We start from the raw sequence: 12,264 nt of genomic DNA, 5'->3' as shown, positions 1-12,264 counted from the left end.
GAAAGTCAAATTTTCTATTCAGTTCTGGTCTTTTCACTGAGAAAGCTTGAAAGTCCTCTATTTTATTGAAAATCCATATTTTGCCTTGGAGCATGATACTCAGTTTTGCTGGGTAGGTGATTCTAGGTTTTAATCCTAGCTCCATTGACCTCCAGAATATCGCATTCCAAGCCCTTCGATCTCTTAATGTAGAAGCTGCTAGATCCTGGGTTATTCTGATTGGGTTTCCACAATACTCAAATTGTTTCTTTCTGGCTGCTTGCAGTATTTTCTCCTTGATCTGGGAGCTCTGGAATTTGGTGACAATATTCCTAGGAGATTTCTTTTTGGGATCTATTTGAGGAGGCGATCGATGGATTCTTTCAATTTCTATTTTGCCCTGTGGCTCTAGAATATCAGGGCAGTTCTCCTTGATGATTTCTTGAAAGATGATATCTAGGATCTTTTTTTGATCATGGTTTTCAGGTAGTCCAATAATTTTTAAATTATCTCTCCTGGATCTATTTTCCAGGTCAGTGGTTTTTCCAATGAGATATTTCACATTGTCTTCCATTTTTTCATTCCTTTGGTTCTGTTTTATAATATCTTGATTTCTCATCAAGTCACTAGCTTACACTTGCTCCAAGCTCATTTTTAAGGTAGTATTTTCTTCAGTGGTCTTTTGGACCTCCTTTTCCATTTGGCTAATTCTGCCTTTCAAGGCATTCTTCTCCTCATTGGCTTTTTGGAGCTCTTTTGCCACTTGAGTTAGTCTATTTTTTAAGGCGTTGTTTTCTTCAGTGTATTTGTCAGCATTTTTTGGGTCTCCTTTAGCAAGTCATTGACTTGTTTTTCATGGTTTTCTCGCATCCTTCTCATTTCTCTTCCCAATTTTTCCTCTACTTCTCTAACTTGCTTTTCCAAATCCTTTTTGAGCTCTTCCATGGCCTGAGACCAGTTCATGTTTTTCTTGGAGGCTTTTGTTGTAGGCTCTTTGACTTTGTTGACTTCTTCTGGCTGTATGTTTTGGTCTTCTTTGTCACCAAAGTAAGATTCCAAAGTCTGAGACTGAATCTGGGTGCATTTTCACTGCCTGGCCATATTCCCAACCAACTAACTTGACCCTTGAGTTTTTCAGCGGGGTATGACTGCTTGTAGACTAAAGAGTTCTATGTTCCATGCTTGGGGGGATGTGCCAGCTCTGCTACAGCAGCATTCCTCCTTCCCCAAGAACCCCCAACTCGGACTGGACTTAGATCTTCAGCAGGCTGTGCGCTCCTGCTCTGATCTGCCACTTAATTCCTCCCACCAGGTGGGCCTGGGGCCAGAAGCAACTGCAGCTGTAGTTCTGTAGTTGCCCCACCTCTGCTGCCCCCGGGGCGGTAGCTGAACCTCGAACTCCTTCTACTCCTGCAGCTTTTCCCACTAACCTTCTCTGTTGTCTTTGGTGTTTGTGGGTTGAGAAGTCTGGTAACTGCTGCAGCTCACTGATTCAGGGTGCTAGGGCATGCTCCGCCCAGCTCCTGGTCTGGTTGGTCCGAGCAGCCCACACTGGGCTCTGCTCTGCTCCGCTCCAAGCAGTATAGACCTCATCCAGAGACCATCCAGGGCTGGAGACCTGCTTCCCTCTGCTATTTTGTGGGTTCTGCAGTTCTAGAATTGGTTCAGAGCCATTTTTTATAGGTTTTTGGAGGGACTCAGCAGGGAGCTCATGCTAGTCCCTGCTTTTCAGCTACCATCTTGGCTCTGCCCCCCATTTCTTCTTATTTTCATACCAAAACTTCAGGAGAGACAAATTAGGAAGCTGCTGCAACAGTTCAAATTGAGAGCCTGAGCTAGGGTCATGGTTAAAAAAGCAGGGAAGATATAAAATGTATCCTTCCAAGAGGCAGAATCAACAAACACTGGAAACTGATTACATCAGCTGTGACCATGAATGATATGTTTCTACCCCATGGCCTCTCATTTCCCTTATGCAAATGGGGTTACAGTACCTGCACTATGTATCTCATAGGGCTATTTGAGGCCAGCATTTTGTGAACTTGGAAGCTTTCTTTCTAGGGTATTACAAAAAGCTTGGTTTTGAGCAGGTTGAAATTGATCTGGTAGGATGTATATCCAGTGAGGTGTGGATCTGGTCAGGGCTCAGGAATAGAACAGCCTTAGTACTGCTGTGAAGTCTCCCATAATGACTATAACTCACATTTATGCAGCACAGCATCAATTGCTGTTGCTTAGTTATGTCCAACTCTCCATGACTCCACTTGGGGTTTTCTTTGCAAAGATACTGGAGTGGTTTGCCATTTCCTTCTCCAACTCATTTGACAGATGAGGAAATTGAGGCAAACAGGGTTAAATGATTTACCCAGGAGCCTGTCTGAGGCCAGATTTGAACTCAGGAGATGAGTCTTCCTGACTCCAGGCCCTGGCACTCTTCGCACAGTGCTACCTGGCTGCCCTGCCTGGCACATAGTAGGTGCTTAATAAATGTTTACGGTATTGCACTGTAGTATAGATATAATGTGGAAACACCCACTGAACACTGAAACACAGCTGCACTGTCACAGAGAAAAGGAAATTATTAGATTAAAGATTTAGGGCCCAAGGGCCTATGTCTTCTCCCATTAGAATGCAAGACTCTGGAGGGCAGGGGCTGTCTTGCTAGTATTTGTATCCCTCAGCACATTGTAAGCGCTTAATTAATGCCCTGCCTAAATACCTAATTCAATTTCATAGATGAAGGAATTGAGAGGAGGCTACTCGTCTAAGGAAACGAAGGTCGGGAGTGCCTTGAACTTGGCCCCCCTGACTTTCATATTAGGGCGCCAGACCACAGCGGACCAAGGCCAAGGCCAAGGTCAGAGACACGGCCAATCACAGACGCTCGCGGACACCGACACAGGGAGGGGCACCACGAGGCAGTCCGGCCGGCCCTCCCAGGACGCTCCAGCCCTAGGGGGACCCGTCCTGACAGACAAGGAGGCACCATGTCCCCGAATCCGGGGCTCCTAATCTCTCAGCAGCCGGGAATAAACAAGGGGAACCTCGGAAAGTGTCCCGGCCCTAGTCCCAGAATGACGCCCTCACGCGGATGGAGACGCTCCGCCCGCCAGCGGCCCAGCAACAGACCTCCACGGGCGGAGCATCGCGGCCGCCAGAACGCCGCGCCCCGGTCCCGCCCCCTCCCCGCCTCCTCTCATTGGTCGCCCCGTCACACGCTGACTAGATTTCTCCGCTTCGCCAGGGGTGGGGGGGTGGTCGCTCCGTGACGTCACATCCGGGCTGCCTCTGCGCATCCCTTGATTCCCTGCGGCTCACCAGCCGCCATCATTTGAATTTGAAAACACGAATCGCCGGTCTGGCAGAGTTTTGCCGATCCCGGGGAGGGGAAGCCGCGGGGACCCAGTGCAGGAGCAAGGCCTCGGCTTCCTCGGCTAAGGAAGGACGAGGTAGGTGGGTGACTCCGCCGGGAGCCGCTGGGGGCGTCGAGGAAGGTGGTGGATTGCATGGATGAATGAATGAAGCATTTGTTGAGAGCTTCCTGCGTGACAAGCACTGTGCTAGGCGGCCCGAGTGTGGCGAGTAAGGTGTTGGGTTAGTTAAATGTACCGAGCATTTATTAAGCTCTTACTGTGTGCCAAGGACTGTGAGATAGACGGCCTGAAGGCAGCGCTGCTTTCCTTCGGGGGTGGGGGCTGGGACCTGTCTGAGGACTTGGGGTGGGGAGGGATCGCGCGGGGCGGGGGCGGGGCTGGTGAGGGATCGCGGCGAGGGTCTCCGTTTACCTTGGGCGGCTGGGGAAGGGACACCCGCTTCCTGACTCGGAATGTAGAGGAGAGCGGGACCTCGGGCAACCCATTTCACTTGCGAGACCTCAGTTTCCCCTTCCTTCCTTCCTTCCTCTCTCCCTTCTTTCCCTTTCTTCCAGGTGCTTATTAGCTGCATAGGTGACCCCGGGTAAGTCACTTAATTTCTGTCACCTCGGTTTCCTCATCTGTAAAATAAGGTTAATAATTGCACTTACCTCCTAGGGTTGTTGTGAGGATAAAATGAGATATTATTCGTTAAGCATTTTGCAAACTGTCAAGTAAATGCTATGTCCTTCCTTTTCCCATTCCCTCCCTCCTTTCTCTTCCCTTGGTTCAATGAATAGGAACTGTTGGCAATATATACTTCTTTGAATTTTATTTTTCTTCCAGGTTTAATAAATGACTCTAATGCTTCAGTGGTTTCTGTATTTCGAGAATGTTTGATTTTCATTTTGTGAGCAATAAATACTTCCACTGAGCAAACTCTCTGTGTCTTGGTAGAGGGTCTTCAAAAGCTGTCGACCCAAGGACGATAGTGTTGGTCTTACCATGTTAAATTTAACATGTACTTAAAAAGATGAAGAAATCTATATTGTAAATTCACAATTTCGTGTATAATCCTCTTTTTTTCTATTCTTTGTGTATGGCAGGAATTCTTACTTAACCTTTTTGTGTGATGGACACCTCTGGCAGTTTAGTGAAAACTACTAGACTCCTCAGAATGATGTTTTAAAATGCATGAAATATTATCCATATGATTATAAAGGAAACCAACTATAGCTGAAACACTTGTAAAGATATTTAAAAAAAAAAAACATTCATAGCTCCCAAGTTACACGACCCGCAGGTAGAGAGAAATATAGTCAAAATGTTTGTTGATATTTATCAAGTTAATTTTTTTTTTTTAAGAATTGTTAGGGTAGCTTTATCCTTGCGGGCCAACCTAGTGATAATAAAACTTAGCTAAGCTCTTTCTTGGAAAACAGCCTAAATAGTCTTAATGTATTCTTGAAGCCTTTCCAGCTTCCTGATACCAGCTAGAGCTTGCCTTTAAGAACTGAGGATCAACACCACACCTTCATGAAGTGTGAGAGTTGATCAAACACAGCTAGACTTACTGTGAAACATCATATTTCGGAAGAGCCTTTAAGTTGTAAGTTTGCAAGCAAAATCCTAAGTTATGAGAAACTCCTGAGAGGTTAAGAAACATTTATGAAGGCTATATTCATAATATTATGGGTGAAATGCCAAAACCAGCTTACTCTTTGAAAATATAGGAACAAGAAAAGAGTTTTTCCCTAAAATGAGAGCTATTTCCAATCAGAAAAATAGCTTCAGCTCTGCAACTGGCAGAACACAAGTTTGTCCTTTGGGTAGCAGAGATTTATTTAATTTAAATTACCCCGTAAGTCATTAGCTAGAAAGACAGTGCTGATCATTGATCACTGTTTAGGACTCAGACCTGTACTCCTTCCCTCCTCCACCCTCACTTTGAGAAAAAATCTGCCAGGACATCCATGCACTGTGTGCAGGATCCTGTTCAAGTTGTTGTAAGGGATACACAGAAGTAAAAGACATCATTCCTGACCTCTGGGAATTTACATTTGGGAAAGAAAAAATAAAGAGAAAAATGCAAACATAAGAGAAAAATTCCCACAATGCCTTGTGATACTTCTGTTCTGATAAATTGTCAAGTGAATGACACAGAGAAGTGAATTCGTGGTAAATCTTGATGCATCATCTGTGTAACCAAGATGTATTATATTTTTCATTTTCTGAAGGCCCAAACACAGCTTTTTAAAAGCATTGATTCATTTTTCTAACTACATCTAGACATGTAATTCTTTGATTATCTTACTTACCAAAGTTAGTTGAAACAGTTTGTGCCTATGGGCTTTTCTGCATATTAACTTGGTAAGATCTGTTAAATAGTAGAATGTCAAAACAGCAAGATAAATTTTGTTTTCTGTAAACTCCCTCATGTCTTTCCTTTTCATAATTTATTAAAGTGTTAAATCAAACCAGTTCCAAGGAAGTCTCCTAAAATGAACTTATTATGCATCAAGCTCTTTGTATACAAAAGCAGAAAATAGTGAGTATATTCAAGGTCCTTATGTTTTAATTGGACAAGAATATATAAATAGGGGAGTTGTGGCCAGGGAGGGATATCTGGATTTGGAAAGTTATGAGGTGATGATCCGAGTGCTAGGGAAAGAGGTTGACACACCTTTTCTAGCAGGCCCTGGCAGTTGATTTGCTGGAGGGAGCTGATCTTAGAGTGAAGTAAAGCAGCTTGGATGGTTCTAGGCCTTGGGGACAGAGGTGTCTTATTTCATAGTTTAAATTGTGGAATGCACTGGCCAACATAAATAAATTTTTCAGATAAGCGAAGCTTAACTACTAAGCTTAAGTATTTATTTGTACTATTTTTATGGGAAATAAGAATATTAATGTTCTATGTGAAATGTATACTGGATGGTGGATAAAGTTGAATGGGTAATTGACCCCAGCAGTTGCCCTGAACCTTTTTCTTGAAAAAGTACCCAATACTGCTCTTTGGATTCTTATTCCCCTCTTAAAAGGGTGGGGTGCAAAATGTGCTGCTGCCCACCTAATTAATGAGCAAGTATTTATTTAGTGTCTACTTTGTGCCAAGAATGTGTAAGCCAGGGGATACCATGACAGAGACAAAAGGATCCCTTCCCATTCAAGGTTATGTTCCATTGGAGCAGACAGCATGGAGTAATGAATGGAGGACTGACTTTGGAAGGAAATACTGCTGGTTTCTAGACCTTCGCATCATAGATGAGGAAATTGAGGCCCAGAAAGCTGAAGTGACTTGCAGAGGTTACCTAGGGGAGTGAGCACCAGGGGCAGGATTTTTGACATTCAAGGCCCTTTCTGTTGTACTGTGTTGCCTCCTCCAGATCAGAGGATCCCATCTCTTCTGCTGTGTTCCTATGAGTTTAGTAACATTATCTTCTTTTATCTTTCTTTCTTTTGCTAAATTGGTGATTAAATGAAGGGCTGAGGCAATCTAAATTTTTTTTTAAACTCTCTGGAAAGTTACTTTCTTTACTACTCTTTTCAGTATTCTTTGAATGTCAGCATTTAAAACATTGTTATAGATCACAAACTGTGTGTCATAGGTGCGTCATTGTTGTATTCAGTCCACCCATGTCTCACTTGCTCTAGGATTATTAATTGAATGTGAAGCAATATCTCATCATTTTCAAAAATTTGTGATGGTATATTTTTTTGGGAGGAGCTTTACAAGTTATATTGGCAAGCAGGAAGATGTTTAAAAATGTGGCCAAACTTTAGCCTTGCTTCCCATCCCCCCAAATTACCAGTTTTCAAGTAGTGCCACAAATTTGCCATATGAGGATAAGCCTCTGGTTTTTACTGCATTGAAACAGAAACTAATTGGAAATTTTTTTATGTGGTCTCTTTGAAAGTTTTAGGATAATTACATTTCTCTATATGGTTAAATTTCTTTTTAATGGGATCCTGCAGTATAAGTACACCCTCTTTTTTATTTGTTTTACAAGTTGCCCTGGCCAAGAAGTTTTCTGGGAGGGGGCACTCTTGATTGCATTTTACTTAATTACTCTGAATTCTCTCCCTCCTACCTCTTTGGGAAAGCAAGCAAAAAAATTGTTACAAAAACATGTACTTAGGCAAAACAAATTCAAAGCATTATACATTACCTGGACAAGAAATTAATTACTTAATGACTTCTGATGTATATACTCCTCTTTTGAATATGCTGGCCTGTGTATGAAACAGTCTGTTTCTAGGCCTATTCTGAAAACCTTGTGAGATTGACTTCTCAGCACTTGTAATAATTCACACACAACCAGGGCTGTTTCCATGCCATGATGAGGCTGTCAGCACAAACAGGGTGAGGAGTTGGGGTGGGGATTAGTTCTAAACCAAACAAACTCCAATTTTGGAGGGTGAATCATGAATGGAGAATTAAAGGGAAAGAAATAAAGAATAAAAACCTGTGCCTAGGTGTCTAGGCAACATAAAGAGAATAGGGGCAGTACAGCAGAAGCAAATGCCTTATTAGTGTTGAGCACCCTTTCTCACACCTACCTTCTTTGTAAGGAGGGAGGTGGGAGATAAGGAGGGAAAAGTAAAGTATAAGAAAATGGAGGGAAATACACAGTTAATCATAACTGAATATGAATGGGATGAACTCATGTATAAAATAGAAGAGAATAGCATAATGTCTTAGAAAGAAGGATCCAACAATAAATTATGTAAAAGAAACTTAAAATAAGGGGCAAAAATAATTTCTATTATTCCTCTAGTGAACTCAAAAAAGTAGGGTAACAGTTATGGTCTCAGACAAGGCAACAACACAAATAAACATTAGATTAGAATAATAATATTTATCATTTATGTATAATAATAGCTATCATTTACGTAGTGCTGACTATGTGCCAGGCGCTGTGCTAAGTGCTTTACGGTTTTTATGTCATTTGATTCTCATAACGAAAGTGCTTTACCTGTTACCTCATTTGATTTTTTGGGGGCGTGGGGAAGCAATCAAGCTTAAATGACTTGCCCAGGATCACATAGCAAGTAAGTAGTGTCAAATGTTTGAGGCCAGATTTGAACTCAGCTCTTCCTGACTCCAGGGCTCTATCCTCTGTACCACCCAGTTGCCCCATTTCATTTGATCTTACAACAACCTTGTGAAGTAAGTGGAGTTATCCCCATTTTACAGATGAGGAAAATGAAGATGAGAGTGGTTAAGTGACTTGGCCATTGTCATACAACAGGTTTGGAGTGATTAAGGCAGGATTGGAACTGAGATCTTCCTAATTCCAAGTTCAGTGTTCTATGCACTGTACCACCTAGCTTTCTCAGTGAGACAAACAAGAAAACTATCTTATACACATCATGGACAAATGGTTAATAATATCAATACAAGGATAAATAATATGAATTGGTATAAACACATCCAAATACTTAAAGAAAAAGTTAATTAATGCATGGGGAGAAGTAGACATTTAAACAAATCCAACAAAAAGCTAGACAAGAAGAAAGTAAAAGCATAAAATTTTAGAAAAGTAAAATACAATAGATCTAAGGTTATTGCTGACTAGGAAGGAGTATATGTATTTCTTAGTTGTGCATGATACCTTTACAAAAATTGATTATATATTTGAATATAAAAAACCTCAGATGCATAAAAATAGAAATATTAAATAATATCCTTTACTAACAAGAATACACTAAATATTATATTCAATAAAAGGCTTTTGAAGAAAGGACCAAAAATTGGAGATTTAATAATCTAATCCTAAAGAACTGAGACAGCTAAAGAACAGGGTGGCTAGATGGTACCTGGACTCAGACCAGAAAAACCATAATTCAAATCTGATCTCAGACACTCATTAGTAGCTATGTGACCCTGGACAAGCTAGTTAACCTCTTCCTGCATAAAACTGAAGCAAGAAATGGCAAACCATTCTAGTATCCTTCCCAAGAAAACCTATGCACAGATGGTCCATTGCATCATGAAGAATCAGACAAGGCTTAATGACTGAACAACAATAAAGAAGTGAGTTAAAGATCAAATTAGAGAAATAGCTAATTTCATCAGAGAAAATGACAACAGTGAGATGATATGCCAAAACTCTTGGGATGAAGCCAAAGCAGTCCTTAATGTTAAAATATATATTGCCCAATGCCTTCATCAATAAAAGAGAGTAAACAGATTGTTGAATTGGGTTTGTAGCTAAAAAAACAAAACTAGAAAAGCAACACATCAAAAAACCCCAAATAAAAAATATTATAGAATTTAGAGAAGAATTAACACACACACCACCAACAAAAATAACTGATAAAGTTAACTAGTCTTTATTACCAGAAATTATTTTGTTCAATCAGGTGCCCTAAATAGATAATTAGATAAAATTTGTAAATACTTAAAAATATAAAATACCTAGAGTAACAGAATGAGAAAGAGAGAATTTCACAAAAATAAATTGAAGAAGCCATAGGTGAACTAATAAAAAAAAGTCACAGGCACTTCAGATGGTTTTACAAATGAATTCTATTGGAGCAGCTAGGTGGTGAGGTGAGGAGAGCACTGGCCTTGGAATCAGGAGGACCTGAGTTCAAATGTGGCCTCAGATACTTGATACACTTACTAGCTGTGTGACCTTGGACAAGTCACTTAACCCCAATTGCCCTGCCTTCCCCCCCACCCTGAAAATAAATAAATAAAAATAAAACAAATGAATTCTATTAAAAATTGCAAAAGTTAATTCTAATACTATATAAGGTCTTTATAAAGTTAGTAAAAGAAGGGATCTCAGTGATTCACATATGATTTTGGTACCTAGACTGGAGAGAGACAAAGCTGAGAAATAAAACTAAGATAAATATCCCTAGTGAATATTGATGCAAAAAATTAAATATTAGCACAAAGCTATATGTCTTATTAAAAAATTATTATATACATAACCTGGTTAGGTATATACCAAGAATACAGTTCAATATAAGGAAAACTGCTAACATAATAGAACATATTAATAGCTAACAAACATCACATGGTTATATAATATATACTGAAAGAACTTGATAAAATACAGCACTCATTTCTATTAAAAAACAAAACAAAAAAGCATAGGAATAAATGGACCTTAATGTAATCAGCGTGTTAAGGGCCACCAACATATGTAATGACAAAATGCTAGAGGCCTTTCGTATAAGAAGCAGAGATATCCTTTACCACCACTCTGATTTGAGGCAGTGCTAGTAATGCTATAAAGCAAGAAGTCAAGAAAGAAACGGAGGGAATGTGCACAGGCAAAGAGGAACAAAACTGTTGCTCTTTGTAAATGATATGATGGTTTATTTTGAGAACCTCAGTCTTCTAAAATATTAATTGTAACAGTTTTAGTAACTTCAATAAAAAAGTGGGTTAAAAAATAAACCCACATAAATCATCAGCTTTTTGGTATACTGTAAAAAAAAAAAAACAGCAGGAAGAGATAGAAAAAACCATTCCATTCAAAATAATTATAGAATAAATCAAATATCTGAAAATAGGCCTTCTAAGTCACACGCATAGGAGCTACATGAATATAACCATTAAAGAAATTTACAGAAATGCAGACCTAAATAACTGGAGAAATACTAATTGATTATGATTATTCCTGTACCAATATAATAAAAATTATGGTACTCCCTTAATTAATTATATTAATTATGTTAATTAATTTTAATTAATTAGTTTTCAGTGCCATGCCATTTGAACTACCAAAAGATTATGGAGCTAGAAAAAAATCACAGAATTCATCTGGAGGAACAAAAGGTCAAGAATCTCAAGGGAAATAATCAAAAAGTTGGGGGGAGGGGAAGGATCTGGCAGTATCCGATCTTAAGTTATACTGTGGAGCCATAATTATCAAACTTTTTGGTACTGGATAAAAACTAGAAAAGTTTAAGTTGAATAAGATAGGTATACAACATTAACAAGCAAACAAATATTAGCATAGTTTTTAGTAGATTTAGAGATCCCAAATCCCAGGAGTAAGTGCTCACTATTCAACAGAACCTGTTGTGAAAACTGGAAAGCAGGTGGAAATTAGGCATTGCCCACTGTCTCATTATATACCTCAGCTCAGGGGCTAGCTGCTATGCCAGTCTTTTTCTGAGATTTTACTCCTTCACTCTTCCCCCATCCCCACTTGTTATTTTTTTTTCTCCCTCATGAAATTATTTTCTATTTGCTCATATATGTACCCAGTAGGCTATAAGCTCCTTGAGGGCAGGAGCTGTTTAGTTTTTCTTTGTCTTGTATTCAGCATCATATTTTGCACATAGCAGTGATTAGTAAATACTTATTTGAATTATGTTGTTGCTATCAGGTCATCCTGGTTTGAATTCTTGGAGCTGTCATTGTCTTCCTTTCCCTCATCTTTCACATCCTATCACTTGCTAAGTCCTGCTGACATACACACTGCTCTATACTAGTTTTGACGCTTATCTCCTCACCCTTGGGCTGTTGTAACCCTACTCCTGATGATCTATCTGCTTTCAGTTCCTTCCTTTTTCAGTTCATCTTCACATAGATACTGAAATCATTTTCCTCAATCACGAGTCTGATCATGTCATTCACATGTTTAAAAACCCTTAGTCCTGTTGCTCACAGGATAAAAATGCAAAGCCAACCTAGCACTGGAGACCTTTTATAACCTGGCTTTGCATTATTCCTCTTCATCAAAGCTCTGTTCCAACCAAACTGAAGTAATACTAAGTGTTTCGTGAACGTAACATGTTGCTATCTTCTGCTTTTGTTCTTTTGTGGGTCCCTTTAGATTTGTGGTTCACTTTAGATTTCTTTTCATAAACCTTCCTGTAGAGCTCAGGTTAAGTGTTGCATCCTCTATGAAGCCTGCCTTAAATCCACTTTGCAGAGTCTCTACTCCCACCAGCCATTTTCTTTTTC

At 39.9% G+C, this 12,264-nt stretch overlaps 1 protein-coding gene across 1 annotated transcript in view; it reads left to right on the top strand.

Moving 5' to 3' along the window:
• Window positions 1-3,339: 3,339 nt before the first annotated feature.
• Window positions 3,340-12,264, top strand: part of KIF20B (kinesin family member 20B) — a 106,281-nt gene continuing 97,356 nt past the window's right edge. The window contains exon 1 of the mRNA XM_036737286.1: window positions 3,340-3,428. The gene's annotated coding sequence lies outside the window, so the exon portion shown is untranslated. The remainder of the gene's footprint in view (window positions 3,429-12,264) is intronic.

This window comes from Trichosurus vulpecula, chromosome 8 (assembly GCF_011100635.1).
Source record: "Trichosurus vulpecula isolate mTriVul1 chromosome 8, mTriVul1.pri, whole genome shotgun sequence".
In the NCBI taxonomy this organism is placed as follows: Eukaryota; Metazoa; Chordata; class Mammalia; order Diprotodontia; family Phalangeridae; genus Trichosurus; species Trichosurus vulpecula.
The sequence above is the reverse complement of the archived record's forward strand: the minus strand, read 5'-3'. Positions and strand labels throughout refer to the sequence as shown.